Source organism: Arachis ipaensis, chromosome B4 (genome assembly GCF_059453495.1).
Source record: "Arachis ipaensis isolate K30076 ecotype BB chromosome B4, ASM5945349v1, whole genome shotgun sequence".
NCBI classification, from domain to species: domain Eukaryota; kingdom Viridiplantae; phylum Streptophyta; class Magnoliopsida; order Fabales; family Fabaceae; genus Arachis; species Arachis ipaensis.
In genome coordinates this window covers 112,241,123-112,263,478 of record NC_142439.1, presented here as the reverse complement: position 1 = coordinate 112,263,478, position 22,356 = coordinate 112,241,123, and the positions used below count along the sequence as shown (strand labels likewise).

Genomic DNA, 22,356 nt, shown 5'->3' with positions numbered 1-22,356 from the left:
GTGTGTTTTTCTGTAATTTCAGGTATTTTTCTGGCTGAAATTGAAGGGGCTGAGCAAAAATCCGATTCAGGCTGAAAAAGGACTGCTGATGCTATTGGATTCTGACCTCCCTGCACTCAAAGTGGATTTTCTGGAGCTACAGAACTCGAAATGGCATGCTTCTAATTGCATTGGAAAGTAGACATCCAGGCTTTCCAGAAATATATAATAGTCCATACTTTGCACAAGGATAGACGACGTAAACTGGCATTCAACGCCAGTTCTCTGCCCAATTCTGGCGTCCAGCGCCAGAAAAGGATCAAAAACTGGAGTTGAACGCCCAAACTGGCATAAAAACTGGCGTTCAACTCCACAAATGGCCTCTGCACGTGACTCACTTAAATCTCAGCCCCAGCACACACCAAGTGGGCCCCAGAAGTGGATATCTGCATCATCCATCATAGTCCACTCATATTTTGTAACCCTAGGCTACTAGTTTGGTATTTAAACAAATTTTAGAGACTTATTTTGTATCTCATGACATTTCAGATCTAAACTTTGTATTCTCTGACGGCATGAGTCTCTAAACTCCATTGTTGGGGGTGAGGAGCTCTGCTGTGTCTCGATGAATTAATGCAAGTATTTCTGTTTTCCATTCAAACACGCTTGTTCCTATCTAAGATGTTCATTCGCGCTTAACTGTGATGGAGGTGATGATCTGTGATAGTCATCACCTTCCTCAAACCACGAACGTGTGCCTGACAACCACCTCCGTTCTATATCCGATTGAATGAGTGTCTCTTGGATTCCTTAATCAGAATCTCCGTGGTATAAGCTAGAACTGATGGCGGCATTCATGAGAATCCGGAAAGTCTAAACCTTGTCTGTGGTATTCCGAGTAGGATTCAAGGATTGAATGACTGTGACGAGCTTCAAACTCCTGAAGGCTGGGCGTTAGTGACAGATGCAAAAGGATAGTAAATCCTATTCCAACCGGATCGAGAACCAACCGGTGATTAGCCGTGCTGTGACAGAGCGCGTGAGCGTAGTTTTCACTGGAAGGATGGAAGGTAGCCATTGACAACGGTGATCCACCAACACACAGCTTGCCATAGGAGGACGTGCGTGCGTGAATCAGAAGACAGAGGAAAGCAGAGATTCAGAAGACAAAGCATCTCCAAAACTCCAACATATTCTCCATTACTGCACAACAAGTAACCTTTAATTTATGCTCTCTTGGTTATTCACAATTCAACTGATAAACATAATTGACTTCCTGACTAAGATTTACAAGATAACCATAGATTGCTTCAAACCAACAATCTCCGTGTGATTCGACCCTTACTCACGTAAGATATTACTTGGACGACCCAGTGCACTTGCTGGTTAGTGGTACGCGTTGTGAAAAGTGTGATTCACAATTCGTGCACCAAGTTTTTGGCGCCGTTGCCGGGGATTGTTCGTGTTTGAACAACTGACGGATTATTTTGTTGCTTAGATTAGGAAAACAATCTTTCTTTTTGGTTTAGAGTCTTTTATTATTTATCCCTTGTTAAAACACTTTAAATTTATATCTCAGTTAATTAGAACGTGGTGTTTATGTTCATGGTAATTGGCTATCATATTTTTTAAAACCTTTTTCAAAAATAATTTTTCTGTTAAATCCTGTGCCAAATTTTAAGTTTGGTGTTTTCTTGTTGATTTCCCTTTGGTTTTCGAAAATTTTGGTTTGGTTTTCTAAAAAATTTTAAGTTTGGTGTTCTTTCTTCATGTTCTTGTGTTCTTGTGAGTCTTCAAAGTGTTCTTGAGTTTTCCTTGTGTCTTGATCTTAAAATTTTTTTAGTTTGGTGTTACTTGGTGTTTTCCCTCCAAAATTTTCAAAAACAAGGAGCATCAGATCTAAAAATTTTAAATCTTGTACTATTTTATTGTTTTTCTCTCTCCTCACTAAATTCAAAATATCTTTTCTAACTTCCTAACTTCTTATCTTTTCAAAATTTGTTTCAACTAACTAACTAACTTTTTGTTTGTTTCTTAACTTTTTCAAAACTACCTAACTAACTCTCTCCCTCTAATTTTCGAAAATATCTTCCCTCTTTTTCAAAAATTTCTTTTTTTAACTATTTAATTTTTATTCTCTTTTACGAAAAAAAAAAATTTTTAATTCCAAAATTCAAATTTTTTTAGTTATTTTATTTTATTTAAGTATTTACTTCTTATAAAATAAAATAAATAAAAAGATAAATCAGTCCAAGTTATATCCATATATCCATCATGGACATAAGTGGAAATGAACAGTCCAGGAGGACTCTGGGGTCATATTCTAACCCCTCTACTGCTTCATATGGAAGTAGTATCTGTATACCTTCCATTGGAGTTAGTAGCTTTGAGTTGAATCCTCAGCTCATTATCATGGTGCAGCAAAGTTGCCAGTATTCCGGTCTTCCACAGGAAGAACCTACAGAGTTTCTGGCACAGTTTCTACAGATTGCTGACACAGTACATGATAAAGAAATAGATCAGGATGTCTACAGACTATTACTGTTTCCATTTGCTGTAAAAGATCAAGCTAAGAGGTGGTTAAATAACCAACCTAAGGCCAGCATAAGAACATGGAAACAACTGACAGAAAAATTCCTGAATCAGTATTTTCCTCCAAAAAGGATGACACAGCTAAAGCTGGACATCCAAGGCTTTAAACAAGGAGATAATGAATCTCTTTATGATGCCTGGGAGAGATACAGAGAGATGCTACGAAAATGCCCCTCTGAAATGTTTTCAGAGTGGGTTCAGTTAGACATCTTCTACTATGGGCTTGCAGAAGGAGCTCAGATGTCTCTAGATTACTCAGCTGGTGGATCTATCCATATGAGAAAGACAATTGAAGAGGCTCAAGAGCTCATTGATACAGTTGCCAGGAATCAGCATCTGTATCTAAGTAGCAACCCTTCCATGAATGAAGAGGTTAAAACAGTAACTGCTGAATTCAGTACTGTAAAACAAGCTGCTGAATTCAATCAGCAATTGGATTTTCTAACAAAACAGCTAGCTGAATTCAAGGACAGGCTACAGGAGACAAGGATAGCTAATATACATATGGACGAACAGTTTAAGCAAACAAAGCAGCAGCTATCAAGGCAAATAGCAGAAGAATGCCAAGCAGTTCAATTAAGGAGTGGGAAAACATTAAATACCCCACCTCAAGGCATCAAAAATTCAAGAAATGAGCAACCCACCAAAGATTCACCTGAGGACAGTAAGAGCCCAGGGAAAAATAATTCTGGCACTAAAACGCCAGAAAATGGGTGGAAGGCTGGCGCTGAACGCCCAGACCATGCCCAAAACTGGCGTTCAGCGCCAGAAACAAGGCAGGATTGGCGTTCAACGCCAGAAATGGGCAAGAATCTGGCGTTGAACGCCCAAATGGGGCAGAGTCCAGCGTTGAACGCCCAACATGGGCACATTTCTGGCGTTCAGGCGCCAGGAACAGACAGTGAGCTGGCGTCTAACGTCACTCCAGCTTCTGACTCTGGCACTCAATTGCCAGTGAGGGATCAGACACACACAAGTGCTGATAACAACCCCTCTAAAAAGGCTTCTTTAACCACTAAGGTTGAGGAATATAAAGCCAAGATACCTTATCCTCAAAAACTCCGGAAAGAGGAGCAGGATAAGCAATTTGCTCGCTTTGCAGATTATCTAAGGACTCTTGAAATAAAGATTCCATTTGCAGAGGCACTTGAGCAAATACCTTCTTATGCCAAGTTCATGAAAGAGATCTTGAGTCATAAAAAGGAGTGGAGAGAAACAGAAAGAGTTCTCCTCACTGAAGAATGCAGTGCAGTCATTCTGAAAAGCTTTCCTGAAAAGCTTAAAGACCCTGGGAGTTTTCTGATACCATGCATATTAGAAGGTGATTGCACCAAGACAGCTTTATGCGATCTTGGGGCAAGCATCAACCTGATACCTGCATCCACTATCAGAAAGCTTGGCTTAACTGAAGAAGTTAAACCAACCCGGATATGTCTCCAACTTGCTGATGGTTCCACTAAATATCCATCAGGCGTGATTGAGGACATGATTGTCAGAGTTGGGCCATTTGCCTTTCCCACTGACTTTGTTGTGCTGGAAATGGAGGAGCACAAGAGTGCTACTCTCATTCTAGGAAGACCCTTCCTAGCAACTGGACGATCCCTCATTGATGTCCAACAGGGGGAAATAACCCTGAGAGTCAATGATGATGAGTTTAAGTTGAACGCTGTCAAAGCCATGCAGCATCCAGACACATCAACAGACTGCATGAAAGTTGATCTCATTGACTCTTTGGTAGAAGAGATCAACATGGCTGAGAGTCTCGAATCAGAGTTGGAAGACATCTTTAAAGATGTTCAGCCTGATTTGGAGGATTCAGAGGACATGGAAGAGCCTCTGAACTTTCTTCTGAAAGAGGAAAAACCTCCTAAACCCGAGCTCAAGCCACTACCACCATCCTTGAAATACGCATTTCTGGGAGAAGGTGACACTTTTCCAGTGATCATAAGCTCTGCTTTAAATTCACAGGAAGAGGAAGCACTTATTCAAGTGCTAAGGACACACAAGACAGCTCTTGGGTGGTCCATAGGTGACCTTAAGGGCATAAGCCCAGCTAGATGCATGCACAAAATCCTATTGGAGGATAATGCCAAACCAGTGGTTCAACCACAGAGGCGGCTAAATCCAGCCATGAAGGAAGTGGTGCAGAAAGAGGTCACCAAATTACTAGAGGCTGGGATTATTTATCCCATTTCTGATAGCCCCTGGGTGAGCCCTGTTCAAGTCGTCCCAAAAAAGGGAGGCATGACAGTGATTCATAATGAAATAAATGAACTGGTTCCTACAAGAACAGTTACAGGGTGGCGCATGTGTATTGACTACAGAAGGCTCAATATAGCCACCAGAAAGGATCATTTTCCTTTACCATTCATAGACCAGATGCTAGAGAGACTAGCAGGTCATGATTATTACTGCTTTTTGGATGGCTATTCAGGCTATAACCAGATTGCAGTGGATCCCCAGGATCAAGAGAAAACAACATTCACATGTCCATCTGGAGTGTTTGCTTATAGAAGGATGCCATTTGGGCTATGTAATGCGCCTGCAACCTTCCAGAGATGCATGCTCTCTATTTTCTCTGACATGGTGGAAAAATTTCTGGAAGTCTTCATGGATGACTTCTCAGTATATGGAGACTCATTCAGCTCCTGTCTTGATCACCTGAAACTTGTTCTGAAAAGATGCCAAGAAACCAACCTAGTGTTAAACTGGGAAAAGTGTCACTTCATGGTGACTGAAGGAATTGTTCTTGGGCATAAAATCTCAAACAAGGGAATAGAGGTGGATCAAGCAAAAATAGAGGTAATTGAAAAATTACCACCACTTGCCAATGTTAAGGCAATCAGAAGCTTTCTGGGGCATGCAGGATTCTATAGGAGGTTTATAAAGGATTTTTCAAAAATCGCAAAACCTCTAAGCAATCTGCTAGCTGCTGACACGCCATTTGTGTTTGACACAGCATGCCTGCAGGCGTTTGAAACGCTGAAAGCTAAGCTGGTCACAGCACCAGTCATTTCTGCACCAGACTGGACATTGCCATTTGAGTTAATGTGTGATGCCAGTAATCATGCCATTGGTGCAGTATTGGGACAGAGGCATGACAAGCTTCTGCATGTCATTTATTATGCCAGTCGCGTTCTAAATGATGCCCAGAAAAATTACACAACCACAGAAAAAGAACTACTTGCAGTGGTTTACGCCATTGACAAGTTCAGATCATACTTAGTAGGATCAAAAGTGATTGTGTATACTGACCATGCTGCTCTTAAATATCTACTCACAAAGCAGGATTCAAAACCCAGGCTCATCAGATGGGTATTGCTTCTGCAAGAGTTTGATATAGAAATAAGAGACAGAAAAGGGACAGAGAACCAAGTGGCTGATCATCTGTCCCGGATAGAGCCAGTGGAAGGGACGTCCCTCCCCTTTCTTGAGATCTCTGAGACGTTCCCTGATGAGCATCTATTTGCCATTCAGGAAGCACCATGGTTTGCCGATATTGCAAACTATAAAGCTGCATGGTTCATACCCAAGGAGTACAATAGAATACAAAAGAAGAAATTAGTTACTGATGCAAAGTACTACTTGTGGGATGAGCCCTATCTCTTTAAGAGATGTGCAGACGGAATCATCCGTAGGTGTGTCCCTAGAGAGGAAGCACAGAGAATCCTATGGCATTGCCATGGATCTCAGTATGGAGGCCATTTTGGAGGTGAGCGAACAGCCACCAAGGTCCTCCAATGTGGCTTCTATTGGCCCACACTCTATAAAGATTCCCGAGAGTTTGTACGTAACTGTGACAGTTGCCAAAGAGCTGGTAATCTGCCTCATGGTTACGCCATGCCTCAACAAGGAATCTTGGAAATAGAGTTGTTTGATGTATGGGGAATTGACTTCATGGGACCTTTCCCACCATCATACTCAAACACTTATATTCTGGTGGCAGTTGACTATGTATCAAAATGGGTTGAGGCTATTGCCACTCCCACTAATGATACTAAAACAGTGCTGAAATTCCTCCAGAAACACATCTTTAGCAGGTTTGGTGTCCCTAGAGTGTTAATCAGTGATGGGGGCACTCACTTCTGCAATAAACAGCTTTACTCTGCCATGGTTCGGTATGGAATTCGCCACAAAGTGGCCACCCCATATCATCCACAAACCAATGGGCAAGCTGAAGTCTCTAACAGAGAATTAAAGAGAATCCTGGAACGGACAGTAAATACCCGTAGAAAGGATTGGGCAAGGAGCCTGGATGATGCTCTGTGGGCTTACAGAACAGCATTCAAGACCCCTATAGGGACCTCTCCATACCAACTCGTGTATGGTAAGGCATGCCACTTGCCCGTGGAACTGGAACATAAGGCCTACTGGGCAACCAGATTCCTAAACTTAGATGCCAAATTAGCAGGAGAAAAACGATTGCTCCAGCTAAATGAGCTAGAGGAATTCAGATTCACAGCTTTCGAAAATGCCAAGCTTTATAAAGAAAAATAAAAAAAATGGCATGACAGAAAGCTGTCATCTAGAATCTTTGAACCAGGACAGAAGGTCCTGTTGTTTAACTCTAGACTCAGGCTATTCCCCGGGAAACTGAAATCCCGGTGGAGGGGACCATACGTGATTACAAGTGTGTCACCATATGGTTACGTGGAGCTTCAAGATATTGATTCTGATAAGAAGTTCATTGTCAATGGACAAAGAATCAAGCATTATCTTGAAGGCAACATTGAGCAAGAATGCTCAAGGCTGAAGCTAGATTAAAAGCTCAGCAAGGTCCAGCTAAAGACAATAAAAAAGCGCTTTCTGGGAGGCAACCCAGCCATGGGGCATTAATCCTCTAAGCATTTTGCCCTATTTTTTCTTTTTTATTTGTTTATATAAAGTTTACTGACACTAAGGTAAAGGATCAATTGCATAAGTTTACAGGGTTACAGAAGGAATTTGCACACAAAACAGAGATTGGAAGCTCAATGGCAAGAAAACGCCAGTAAAGGGGCATTTTGGGCGTTCAGCGCCCAAAATGGGCATCCACTGGGCGCTGAACGCCAGTAATGGCAGAAATTGGGCGTTCAACACCAGAAATGGCCACCCACTGGGCGTTGAACGCCAGGAATGGCAGCAACTGGGCGCTGAACGCCCAGGAGATCAGCATTTGGGCACTGAACGCCCAAAACAGGCAGTGTTTGGGCGTTCAAACGCCAGGAGGACAGGGAGGAGCCAAATCCAGTAATCCCACACGTATTTCCATTTTAATTTCAAATTTTATGCTTCAATGCATGATTTTTACATGAACATATCAAGAACCCTGATTTCTAAAATCCTTAATTTCTAAAAATCCATCTTTCCAAATTCAATCCAACTCTTTTCAAAATCTTTTCTGAAAAACAAATCTATCTTTTTCACTCAAAAATCTTTTCAACTAATCCATATCTTTTTCAAATATCCATATTATCTTTTTCAAAATTCAGAGTTATCTTTTTCAAAAATCTATCATATCTTTTCAAAATTAAACTCTATCTTCTATCTTATCTTTTTCAACCCAATCTTTTTATCTTATCTCTTCCAATTTTTCGAAAACCCACCCCCCACCCCTTTAAATTGGGTTCGGCCCCCCCTCCTTCATCAACAAGTGCTACTCAATCTCCGTCTATCCCTCTCCTTTCTTTTCTTTTGCTTGAGGACAAGCAAACCTCTAAGTTTGGTGTGTTTATCCGAGATCACTACTAAGATTATGGCTCTCAAAGGAAAACAATCCACTCCAAGAGGCAAGAAAGATAGCATTCCAAAATCACTTTGGAATCAAGGGAAGTTCTTATCTAAAGAACATTCAGACCATTATCTTAAAGTAATGGGTCTGAGATCAGTGATCCCGGAAGTGAGATTCGATCTGAAAGAAGATGAATATCCGGAAATCCAGGAGCAAATTCGAACCAGGAACTGGGAAGTCTTAGCTAATCCTGAAACGAAAGTAGGAAGGAACATGGTCCAGGAGTTCTATGCTAATATGTGGCAGACTGACAAGCAAAGATTATCTGGAACAGCCTGCTACGAATTTCGGACCATGGTCAGGGGAAAGATTGTTCATACCACCCCTGACAAGATCAGAGAGATATTAAAGCTACCTCAGCTAAAGGATGATCCAGACTCCTTCAGCAGGAGGATGATGAGAGTAGACATTGGCCTGGATAAGATTCTAGAGGACATATGTATCCCTGGAGCCAGGTGGACCACCAACACAAAGGGCGTCCCAAATCAACTCAAGAGAGAGGATCTCAAACCAGTTGCCAGAGGATGGCTGGACTTCATTGGGCGTTCTCTGTTGCCCACTAGCAACCGTTCTGAAGTCACAGTTAAAAGAGCAGTGATGATTCATTGCATCATGATGGGAAAAGAAGTGGAGGTTCATCAGCTGATTTCAACTGAGCTCTATAAGATTGCTAACAAAAATTCAAAAGAAGCCAGGTTGGCTTATCCAAGCGTGATTTCTCTGCTCTGCAAGGACGCTGGAGTCAAGATGGGAATAACTGAATATATCCTAATTGAAAAGTCAATCACCAAAGCATCAATGGAGAGACAACAGGCACAGGAGGATCCCATCAAGAAGAGAGCACAGGAATTACTTCCAGAGATACCTCAAGCTGAATACTGGGAATATCTGGAGACATCCATCACCAAGATGCAGGAAGCTATGGAGCAGATAATAAAACAACAGAAGGAACACAGTCAAATGCTGACCCATATGCTTAAAGAACAAGAGGAGCAGGGACGTGACTTAAGGGAACTGAAGCGCCAAAAGTCTTCTGTAATACCAAGCCTCCCAAGGATCAGAGGAACCCCCATACCCCCAGAATAAAGGTTGTTAATTTCCAATTTCTGCCTTAACTCTGTGACAGTGTCCTTATAAAAAGTTTACCTTAGAAGTCATATAATAGTAATTAGTATTTATTTGATTTTATCTCCAGTTAAGCTATAGTTTATTTTTCTCATCATCATTAAACATGAATAAAGTAGTAGATCTTTTGAATAAGAGGCAATAAAATTTCGAGTTTTAATAAGAGAAATTCTAATTAGTTAAATGTGGTGGCAATGCTTTCTGTCTTCTGAATGAATGCTTGAACAGTGCATATGTCTTTTGAATTTGTTGTTTAAGACTGTTAAATATGTTGGCTCTTGAAAGAATGATGAACATGAGACATGTTATTGATGATCTGAAAAATCATAAAAATGATTCTTGAAGTAAGAAAAAGCAGCAAAGAACAAAGCTTGCAAAATATATATATATATATATATATATATATATATATATATATAGAAAAAAAAGCAAGAAGAAAAAGCCAATAACCCTTAAAACCAAAAGGCAAGGGCAAATAAAAAGGATCCCAAGGCTTTGAGCATCAGTGGATAGGAGGGCCTAAAGGAATAAAATCCTGGTCTAAGCGGCTAAACCAAGCTGTCCCTAACCATGTGCTTGTGGCGTGTAGGTGTCAAGTGAAAACTTGAGACTGAGCGGTTAAAGTCAAGGTCCAAAGCAAAAGAAGAGTGTGCTTAAGAACCCTGGACACCTCTAATTGGGGACTTTAGCAAAGCTGAGTCACAATCTGAAAAGGTTCACCCAGTTATGTGTCTGTGGCATTTATGTATCCGGTAGTAATACTGGAAAACAAAGTGCTTAGGGCCACGGCCAAGACTCATAAAGAAGCTGTGTTCAAGAATCATCCCACTGAACTAAGAGAATCAATAACACTATCTGAATTCTGAGTTCCTATAGATGCCAATCACTCTGAGCTTCAATGGATAAAGTGAGATGCCAAAACTGTTCAGAAGCAAAAAGCTACTAGTCCCGCTCATCTAATTAGAATCTGAGCTTCACTCAAAAACTCTGAGATATTATTGCTTCTCAACTTATTAGTCTTCTACTTTATTTGTCTAAGTTGCTTGAGGACAAGCAACAGTTTAAGTTTGGTGTTGTGATGAGCGGATATTTTATACGCTTTTTAGGGATAATTTAATATAGTTTAGAGTATGTTTTAGTTAGTTTTTAGTCTATTTCTAGTAGTTTTTAGGAAAAATTCATATTTCTGGACTTTACTATGAGTTGTGTGTTTTTCTGTAATTTCAGGTATTTTTCTGGCTAAAATTGAAGGGGCTGAGCAAAAATCTGATTCAGGCTGAAAAAGGACTGCTGATGCTGTTGGATTCTGACCTCCCTGCACTCAAAGTGGATTTTCTGGAGCTACAGAACTCGAAATGGCATGCTTCCAATTGCATTGGAAAGTAGATATCCAGGGCTTTCCAGAAATATATAATAGTTTATACTTTGCACAAGGATAGACGACGTAAACTGGCATTCAACGCCAGTTCTCTGCCCAATTCTGGCGTCCAGCGCCAGAAAAGGATCAAAAACTGGAGTTGAACACCCAAACTGGCATAAAAACTGGCGTTCAACTCCACAAATGGCCTCTGCACGTGACTCACTTAAATCTCAGCCCCAGCACACACCAAGTGGGCCCCAGAAGTGGATATCTGCATCATCCATCATAGTCCACTCATATTTTGTAACCCTAGGCTACTAGTTTGGTATTTAAACAACTTTTAGAGACTTATTTTGTATCTCATGACATTTCAGATCTAAACTTTGTATTCTCTGACGGCATGAGTCTCTAAACTCCATTGTTGGGGGTGAGGAGCTCTGCTGTGTCTCGATGAATTAATGCAAGTATTTCTGTTTTCCATTCAAACACGCTTGTTCCTATCTAAGATTTTCATTCGCGCTTAACTGTGATGGAGGTGATGATCTGTGACAGTCATCACCTTCCTCAAACCACGAACGTGTGCCTGACAACCACCTCCGTTCTATATCCGATTGAATGAGTGTCTCTTGGATTCCTTAATCAGAATCTCCGTGGTATAAGCTAGAACTGATGGCGGCATTCATGAGAATCCGGAAAGTCTAAACCTTGTCTGTGGTATTCCGAGTAGGATTCAAGGATTTAATGACTGTGACGAGCTTCAAACTCCTGAAGGCTGGTCGTTAGTGACAGATGCAAAAGGATAGTAAATCCTATTCCAACCGGATCGAGAACCAACCGGTGATTAGCCGTGCTGTGACAGAGCGCGTGAGCGTAGTTTTCACTGGAAGGATGGAAGGTAGCCATTGACAACGGTGATCCACCAACACATAGCTTGCCAAAGGAGGACGTGCGTGCGTGAATCAGAAGACAGAGGAAAGCAGAGATTCAGAAGACAAAGCATCTCCAAAACTCCAACATATTCTCCATTACTGCACAACAAGTAACCTTTAATTTATGCTCTCTTGGTTATTCACAATTCAACTGATAAACATAATTGACTTCCTGACTAAGATTTACAAGATAACCATAGATTGCTTCAAACCAACAATCTCCGTGGGATTCGACCCTTACTCACGTAAGGTATTACTTGGACGACCCAGTGCACTTGCTGGTTAGTGGTACGCGTTGTGAAAATTGTGATTCACAATTCGTGCACCAGTGAACAAGGGAGGTTCATCTTCCCAAGTCTCAATACCAAATAATTTGGCATTCAGCTTCATGATTGCACCAAGGTACTTGGTAACTTGCTCCTTAGTAACATCCTCATTCTCTTCAAAAGAGGAATACTCATCAGAGCTCATGAATGGCATAAGAAGGTTTAATGGAATCTCTATGGTCTCTAGTTGAGCCTCAGATTCCTTTGGTTCCTCAAAGGGAAACTCCTTATTGATCACTGGACGTCCCAGGAGGTCTTCCTCCTTGGGATTCACGTCCTCCTCCTCTTTTGTGGTTTCGACCATGATGGTCATTTCAATGGCCTTGCACTCTCCTTTTGGATTTTCTTCTGTATTGCTTGGGAGAGTACTAGGAGGGATTTCAGTGACTCTTTTACTCAGCTGGTCCACTTGTGCCTCCAAATTTCTAATGGAGGACCTTGTTTCATTCATGAAACTTACAGTGGCCTTAGATAGATCAGAGACTAAGTTTGCTAAATTAGAGGTATTTTGTTCAGAGTTCTCTGTCTGTTGCTGAGTGGATGATGGAAAAGGTTTACTATTGTTAAACCTATTTCTTCCACCATTATTAAAGCCTTGTTGAGGCTTTTGTTGATCCTTCCATGAGAGATTTGGGTGATTTCTCCATGAGGGATTATAGGTGTTTCCATATGGTTCACCCATGTAATTCACCTCTGCTATTGTAGGGTTCTCAGGATCATAAGCTTCTTCTTCAGAAGATGCCTCTTGAGTACTATTGGATGCAGCTTGCATTCCATTCAGACTCTGAGAAATCATATTGACTTGCTGAGTCAATATTTTATTCTGAGCCAATATGGCATTCAGAGTATCAATTTCAAGAACTCCCTTCTTCATAGGCGTCCCATTACTCACAGGATTCCTCTCAGAAGTGTACATGAACTGGTTATTAGCAACCATGTCAATGAGTTCTTGAGCTTCTGCAGGTGTTTTCTTTAGGTGAATGGATCCACCTGCATAAGTATCCAATGACATCTTAGCTAATTCAGATAGACCATCATAGAATATATCCAGGATGGTCCATTCTGAAAGCATGTCAGAAGGACACTTTTTGGTCAGTTGCTTGTATCTCTCCCAAGCTTCATAGAGGGATTCACCTTCTTTCTGTTTGAAGGTTTGAACGTCCACTCTAAGCTTACTCAGCTTTTGAGGAGGAAAGAACTTGGCTAAGAAAGCCTTGACCAGCTTATCCCAAGAGTTCAGGCTATCCTTAGGTTGAGAGTCCAACCATATTCTAGCTCTGTCTCTTACAGCAAACGGGAAAAGCATGAGCCTGTAGACTTCAGGATCTACTCCATTAGTCTTAACAATATCACAGATCTGCAAGAATTCAGTTAAGAACTGAAAAGGATCTTCAGATGGAAGTCCATGAAACTTGCAGTTTTGCTGCATCAGAGAAACTAATTGAGGTTTCAGCTCAAAATTGTTTGCTCCAATGGTAGGGATGGAGATGCTTCTTCCATGTAAATTGGAATTAGGTGCAGTAAAGTCACCAAGCATCCTCCTTGCATTATTATTATTTTCGGCTGCCATCTCCTCTTCCTGTTCGACAATTTCTGACAGGTGCTTGCTGGATTGTTGTAATTTAGCTTCTCTTAGTTTCCTCTTCAGAGTCCTTTCAGGTTCAGGGCCTACTTCAACAAGAATATTCTTGTCCTTGCTCCTGCTCATATGAAAGAGAAGGGAACAGAAAAATAATAATAGGGATCCTTTTTACCACAGGTATAGAGGTTTTCCTGTGTGAGTAGAAGAAGAAAAGAATGTAATGTAAAGAAAGAAACACAAGGGTGAGGAGAGCAGAGATGTGGGATGAAGAGAAGTGTTAGTAGATGAATAAATAAATAGAAGGAGATGAGAGAGAAAGAAAATTTTCGAAAAATATTTTTTGAAAAATGGTTAGTGATTTTCGAAAATTAAAAGAAGAATTAAATTAAAATTGAATTTTGAAACAATTAGTTAATTAAAAAGAATTTTTGAAAAAGAGGGAGATATTTTTGAAAATTAGAGAGAGAGAGTTAGTTAGGTAGTTTTGAAAAAGATAAGAAACAAACAAAAAGTTAGTTAGTTAGTTGAAACAAATTTGAAAATCAATTTTGAAAAGATAAGAAGATAAGAAGTTAGAAAAAATATTTTAAAATCAAATTTTTGAAAAAGATATGATTTTGAAAAAGATAAGATAAAAAGATATTTTTGAAAAGATATGATTGAAATTAGTTTTGAAAAAGATTTTATTTTTAAAATCACAATTAATGACTTGATTCACAAGAAATCACAAGATATGATTCTCGAACTTAAAGTTTGAATCTTTCTTAACAAGCAAGTAACAAGCTCGAAATTTTTGAATCAAAACATTAATTGATGATGTTATTTTCGAAAATTAGGAGATAAAGATAAGAAAAATATTTTTGAAAAATATTTTAAAAATTTTCGAAAATAAATAAGAAAAGTGAAAAAGATATGATTTTTGAAAAAGATTTTGAAAAAGATAAAATTTAAAAATTTGATTTGACTCATAGAAAACAACTGGATTTTAAAATTGTTTGAAAAAGTCAACTCAAATTTTTGAATTTTTATGAGAGGAAAAAGGGAAAAATATTTTTTTGATTTTTTTGAATTTTTATGATGAGAGAGAAAAACATGAAAATGATGCAATGCATGAAAATTTTTAGATCAAAACAATGAATGCATGCAAGAATGCTATGAATGTCAAGATGAACACCAAGAACACTTTGAAGATCATGATGAACATCAAGAACATTTTTTTGAAAAATTTTTGATGCAAAGAAAACATGCAAGACACCAAACTTAGAAATCTTTGATGCTTAGACTCTATGGATGCAAAAATGCACATGAGAAACAAGAAAATACACAAAACAAGAAAACATCAAGATCAAACAAGAAGATTTACCAAGAACAACTTGAAGATCATGAAGAACACTATGAATGCATGAATTTTTCGAAAAATGCAAGATGAACATGCAATTGACACCAAACTTAAAAATTGACTCAAGACTCAAACAAAAAAACACAAAATATTTTTTTTATTTTTGAATTTTTATTTTTATTTTATATTTTTCGAAAATTAGTGTGAAAAAGAAAAATAAGGATTCCAAAATTTTTAATATGAATTCCAGGAATCTTGCACTCTTATTCTAAAACTCCAATATGAGGGTTAGACATGGCTTAATAGCCAGTCAAGTTTTAGCATGTAAATCTTTTGGATCTGGAACAGCAGCAGGTGGATTAGCAACAACTAGCGTGCTCTTGATAATGTTGGTTGGAAGCCCCAGTCCAAATGAATTTAGACGTGGCTTTACAGCCAGTCAGGCTTCAACATGCTTCATGAAACACTAGAATTCATTCTTAAAAATTCTGAAGAACATAATAAAAATTTTTGAAAAGAATTTTTTTTTTTCGAAAACAGATGAGAAATTTTTGAAAATAAAACAAAAAGAAAATTACCTAATCTGAGCAACAAGATGAACCGTCAGTTGTCCAAACTCGAACAATCCCCGGCAACGGGCCAAAAACTTGGTGCACGAAATTGTGATCTCAGGCAACGGCGCCAAAAACTCTGTGCGCACAACTTAATAAATCGTTTTTCATTCACAACTTCGATACAACTAACCAGCAAGTGCACTGGGTCGTCCAAGTAATAAACCTTACGTGAGTAAGGGTCGATCCCACGTAGATTGTTGGTATGAAGCAAGCTATGGTCATCTTGTAAATCTCAGTTAGGCGGATAATAATTGATTATGGAGTTTTCGAAAATAAATAGACAGGAAATAAAGATAGAAATACTTATGTATATCATCGGTGAGAATTTCAGATAAGTGTATGGAGATGCGTTCGTTCCTCTGAACTTCTGCTTTCCTGCGGTGTTCATCCAATCAATCTCACTCCTTTCCATGGCTGGCTTTATGTAAGGACATCACCATTGTCAATGGCTACTTTTCATCCTCTCTGTGAAAATGGTCCGATGCGCTGTCACTGCATGGCTAATCATCTGGAGGCATCACCGTGGTCAATGGCTGCATCCTATCCTCTTGCGAAAATGGTCCAAATGCTCTGTCACGGCACGGCTAATCATCTGAGGTTTTCGATCATACTAGAATAGGATTCACCCTCCTTTTGCGTCTGTCACTACGCCCAGCACTCGCGAGTTTGAAGTTCGTCACAGTCATTCAATCCCAGAATCCTACTCGGAATACCACAGACAAGGTTTAGACTTTCCGGATTCTCATGAATGCCGCCATCAATCTAGCTTATACCACGAAGATTCTGATTAAGAGATCCAAGAGATAATCATCCAATCTAAGGTGGAACGAAAGTGGTTGTCAGGCACGCGTTCGTGGGGGAATGATGATGATTGTCACGTTCATCACATTCATGTTGAAGTGCGAATGAATATCTTAGAAGCGGAATAAGTTGAATTGAATAGAAAAACAGTAGTACTTTGCATTAATTCAAGAGGAACAGTAGAGCTCCACACCTTAATCTATGGAGTGTAGAAACTCTACCGTTAAAAATACATAAGTGAAAAGTTCGGGCATGGCCAAATGGCCAGCCCCCATGATTTAAGAACCAGACGTCCCAAGATGTCCAATACAATAGTAAAAAGTTCTATTTATAATAAACTAGCTACTAGGGTTTACAGAAGTAAGTAATTGATGCATAAATCCACTTCCGGGGCCCACTTGGTGTGTGCTTGGGCTGAGCTTGAATGTTACACGTGTAGAGGCTCTTTCTGGAGTTGAACGCCAGGTTGTAACGTATTTCTGGCGTTCAACTCTGGTTTGTGACGTGTTTCTGGCGTTTAACTCCAGACAGCAGCGTAGAACTGGCGTTCAACGCCCTTTTACGTCATCTAAACTCGGCCAAAGTATGGACTATTATATATTGCTGAAAAGCCCTGGATGTCTAATTTCCAACGCAATTGGAAGCGCGCCATTTTGAGTTCTGTAGCTCCAGAAAATTTACTTTGAGTGCAGGGAGGTCAGAGTCCAACAGCATCAACAGTCCTTCTTCAACCTCTGAATCTGATTTTTGCTCAAGTCCCTCAATTTCAGCCAGAAAATACCTAAAATCACAGAAAAACACACAAACTCATAGTAAAGTCCAGAAATGTGAATTTAACATAAAAACTAATAAAAACATCCCTAAAAGTAACTAGATCCTACTAAAAACATACTAAAAACAATGCCAAAAAGCGTATAAATTATCCGCTCATCAAGTGTGAAAGGACATTTCAAGAATTCAAAGCATATCTAACTCAACCTTTAATATTAACAACCCCAAAGTCAGGGATGAGCTGGTAATTTATCTAGTTGTAGTCGCCAAAGCTGTAGCAACAATCCTTATCTAAGAGGAAGAAAGAGAGCAACAACATATATACTTCACAAGTAAAGTACTACAAAGAGTTGAACTCAATTATTATAAGATTGAAAAGATATTTTTGCGCTTGTATTGGCATGAATGGCATCTAGAATATTATGACCATACTTTCAAGGCTACACAATTACGGGATAGATTAATTTGAGTGTTTCCATTTTCATTTTCGATGAAAATGAAAATAAGACATGAAATATAATTGATTAAACATTTTAAAAATATTTTTAACAAAAATATTTTCAAAAAAAAGAACAAAGTTAAAAACATTTTTTTTTATTTTTAGTATTTTCAGTTTTAACTTTGAAAACATTTTCAACACACAAATGTATTCTGGTTTAACTACTCAGTGCAACGTAGCCTACATTCAGTCTTCATTACAATAATGATGAAATTTCACTATCTTTTCAACAAATTACAATCACAAATTCTCCATAGGATTCTATCCAATCCTATATGGGACAAGTCTAATTTCTAACCCAAACTAGACTTGACTAGAAACTCACCCTAGCTTTTTAATAACAAAGTGCTACCCCAACTTGTAAGGAAATTCCCTCAGAATCATGACACAAAACAAAAATAAATACAAATAATTTCTGAAATAATTTAGGCTTTTTCTCCAAGTCTAACTCTTTGTCTTTTACCACTCAATGGCTTTTACTTACAAACCTCACCAATTTTCCTTTTACCATTGAAACACAGAAAGACTAAATTGAGAAAAAGAAATATTCAATGAAAAATATGAAGGAGAAGAATAAACAACTCAATGAAATATGGGAACCCAAATATTTGTGCTCTTCACTCCATACTTGACGTGGCAGAAATTGGCTGATTAAGAAATTAATATAAGGGATACGTTGCAAGTACAGTTCTTAACCAGCAAAAATCCGCTTATCACTTTAGAAGGGTTGTCACAAAATTAGAATAAAAATACTAGGAGTATGAATCCCAGGTCGTCTCCCAACGAGTTGACAAAAGAGTGATATCTTATTAGTCAGAAAGTTTTCGAGAATTTTTAAGAGTTGAAGAACAGAAAAATAAATGATTGAGAATTTGTATAATCAAATAAAAGCCTTGACCGAGGGTATGATTAATCGGAAGTTATATCCTTGTTGGATTTTCTCAATTGTAGTATCAAGAGGTTGTTGTTTTCACTTAGTTAACCCTTACTAAATAAAGGAAAGTCAAGTGATTGAGCTAACTCTCATTCGCAAGTCCTAATCCTCTCCATTGGGAAGAACTAGCGTTAGTAAATAGAGAATTAGCCAACAACTTCCAATTTAACTAATCACTTGAGCATTCCAACTCAAGGGTCTCCTCTTAATTAACCCCCAAGTCAAGTTGGGAGTCTACCTATCAACATGAATACCATCTTCGTTGTTTTATAAGAGAAGTAAAAAGGGAACATAGTAATTAAAATCAATTGGAAGCAATTAAACAATAATAAAATATAATTGAAAAAATACTTCATGCATTAATAAATTCTAAAAACAATCCAATTGTAACATTGAACAGAAATTAAGGATATGGAAGAGTAAGGGAATAAGGAAACAAACTAGAATAGCAACCTCAACGGAGGTAATGACTCTTCTCAATATCCCAAGCAAAAGCATAAACTAGAAATTTATGAATGTAAAAGAAAACCTAGAGGAAGAAGTGATTTCTCTCTCTAAGATTCAAAACTAAAACTAAAAACTATGCTAATGAGAATGTGTGTTGAGTCTCTGCTTGTTCCCTGGATCTAGTCTGTGTTTCTGGGCCAAAAACTGGGTCTAAACTCGGCCCAAAATCGCCCCAGTGTTTCTGCGATTTCTGCAGGTCACGCGTGTCACGCGTACGTGTCAGGCACGTGCACGCATCTCCGTGCAAACTCCAATCCACGCGTATGCGTCAGGTACGCGCACGCGTCACTATGAATTTCTCCAAATCGCGCACACGCGTGAGCCATGCGAGCGCGTCGATGCTTGCTGGTTGTCTCCTTGGTTTCTTGTGTTCCTTCCATTTTTGCAAGCTTCCTCTCCATCCTCTAAGCTATTCATGCCCTATAAAGCTTGAAACACTTAACACACGGATTACGGCATCGAATGGTACAAAGGAGAATTAAAACATACAAATTAAAGGTTTAGGAAGCAAGTTTTCAATCATAGAACAAAACTAGGAAGGAATTGTAAAATCATGCAAATCATATGAATAAGTGAGTAGATAATTAATAAAAACCACTCAAATTAGCACAGGATAAACCATAAAATATTGGTTTATCAAACTCTCCACACTTAAACATTAGCATGTCCTCATGCTAAGTTCAAGGAGACAAAAAGAATGAATAGGGGAAGGTAAGACTCATGTAATGCAATGAACCTATGAATGAATGCAACTATATGCTAAGATGTTTCTACCTACTTGGTTAAAAGCAAACAAGTTCTCCAAGACAAACATAAACCAAATTTCACTAATTCAAATCATACAATAAGGAGCAAGTAAACTTGTAAGAAGATAGCCCATGAAAGCAGGGAACATAGAACTAAGCATTGAACCCTCACTGGTAGTATATGCACTCTAGTCTCTCAAGTGTATAGGGTATTCCACTCTAGTCTTCTCTAGTCATGCTTTCTAAAACTTTGTTCTTCAACTAACCAATCAACAAATATTTAATGTATTAATGCAAACATCATGAGGTCTTTTCAAGTTTGTAATGGGGCTAAGGTAAGGGTGAGGATATATGTATGGCTAAGTGAGCTATAAATTGAATCCTTGATTAACCTAAGCTCTTACTTACTCATACACACACTCTCTATACAATTCTAGAATCATGCTTAGCTACCCAAAATTTCCACTTTTACATTACATACTCATGTATTAGTTTTTCTTTAATTTAACCATATATACATTGATCTTTTATTAAACTTAACCTTGGGATAATTTTGTCCCCTATTTATTTATTTATTTTGAATATTAAAATGCAAGAAAAGTATTTTTTTTTGTTGAACATAACATATCAATGCACATGGTGTTTTAATTTTTCTGGTCTCACATGAGTAGGTACCCAATTTCTCAATATCTTGTCAATAAAATTCAACACTTTCTTATCAACCTAAGTTTCCATAGTTTTCCCACACTTAATTGACACACAATCTCTATCTTAAGCTAATCAAAGATTCGATTTGGAGTAATTAATTTGTCTTTCTGCTTAAGGCTAGTGATGTGGTAATATACAGAATAAATGGAGATTAAAAGGCTCAAAGTGGCCAACAAAGGTAATTGAAAGGGTAGGTTTTTTGGGATAAGTGAGCTAATAAATGATGGCCTCAATCATGTCCATACATATAAATACACTAAACATTGGACATATAGAATGGAACAAAATCTAGATTACAATTATAGAGAAGGGAACACACAAGAATAAAATGTTATGGTTAAATAATGTAACCATGTAATTAAGCTCAAATCTCACAGGTTGTGTGTTCTTTTAGCTATAATTCATGTTCCAATTTACAATCTTCAAGCAAGTTTAACACAGAATTTTATTTTGAATTAATGAAAAATATTTTTTTTTCAAAAATAGGGTCCTAAAAAGAACTTATTATTTTTCAACCAACAAGTAGAACATTGGTGCGCAGAAATTGTGATTACACTTTAATTATGTAAAATTTATCGCTCTTTCTTTCCCTGGTAATGGCGCCAAAAAACATGATGCCAATACCATGGTTCACAACTTCGCACAACTAACCAGCAAGTGCACTGGGTCGTCCAAGTAATACCTTACGTGAGTAAGGGTCGAATCCCACGGAGATTGTTGGTATGAAGCAAGCTATGGTCACCTTGTAAATCTCAGTCAGGCGAATATAAAATAATAATGGAGTTTTCGAAAGTGATTAATAAAATAGGGATAGAAATACTTATGTAAATCACTGGTGAGAATTTCAGATAAGCGAATAGAGATGCTTTCGTTCCTCTAAACCTCTGCTTTCCTGCTATCTTCATCCAATCAGTCTTACTCCTTTCCATGGCTGGCTTTATGTGATACATCACCATTGTCAATGGCTACTTTCGGTCTTCTCTCGGGAAAATGATCCAAATGCCCTGTCACGGCACGGCTAATCGTCTGGAGGCATCACCCTTGTCAATGGTTTCATCTTATCCTCTCAGTGAAAATGGTCAACGCACCCTGTCACGGCACGGCTATTCATCTGTCGGTTCTCGATCATGCTGGAATAGGATTTACTATCCTTTTGCGTCTGTCACTATGCCCGGCAATCGCGAGTTTGAAGCTCGTCACAGTCATTCAATCATTGAATCCTACTCGGAATACTACACACAAGGTTTAGACCTTCCGGATTCTCTTGAATGCCGCCATCATTCTAGCTTACACCACGAAGATTCTGATTAAGAGATCTAAGAGATACTCATTCAGTCGAAGGTAGAACGGAAGTGGTTGTCAGGCACGCGTTCATAGGGAATGATGATGATTGTCACGTTCATCACATTCAGGTTGAAGAGCGAATGAATATCTTGGAAGCGAAATAAGATGAATTGAATAGAAAACAGTAGTACTTGCATTAATCTTTGAGGAACAGCAGAGCTCCACACCTTAATCTATGGAGTGCAGAAACTCTACCGTTAAAAATACATAAGTGAAAGGTCCAGGCATGGCCGAATGGCCAGCCCCCTAAAATGTGATCACAGAATCAGAAATACAATCCAGGATCCAAGATGTCTAATACAATAGTAAAATGTCCTATTTATAATAAACTAGCTACTAGGGTTTACAGAAGTAAGTAATTGATGCATAAATCCACTTCCGGGGCCCACTTGGTGTGTGCTTGGGCTGAGCTTTAACTTTCCACATGCAG

The 22,356-nt window shown here is 38.6% G+C and overlaps 1 non-coding gene across 1 annotated transcript; it reads left to right on the top strand.

Moving 5' to 3' along the window:
* The first annotated feature begins 13,147 nt into the window (after positions 1-13,147).
* Positions 13,148-13,255, top strand: LOC148568808 (small nucleolar RNA R71). The gene has a single exon (XR_015881667.1). It is a non-coding gene; the product is annotated as a small nucleolar RNA R71 (small nucleolar RNA).
* Positions 13,256-22,356: the final 9,101 nt, after the last annotated feature.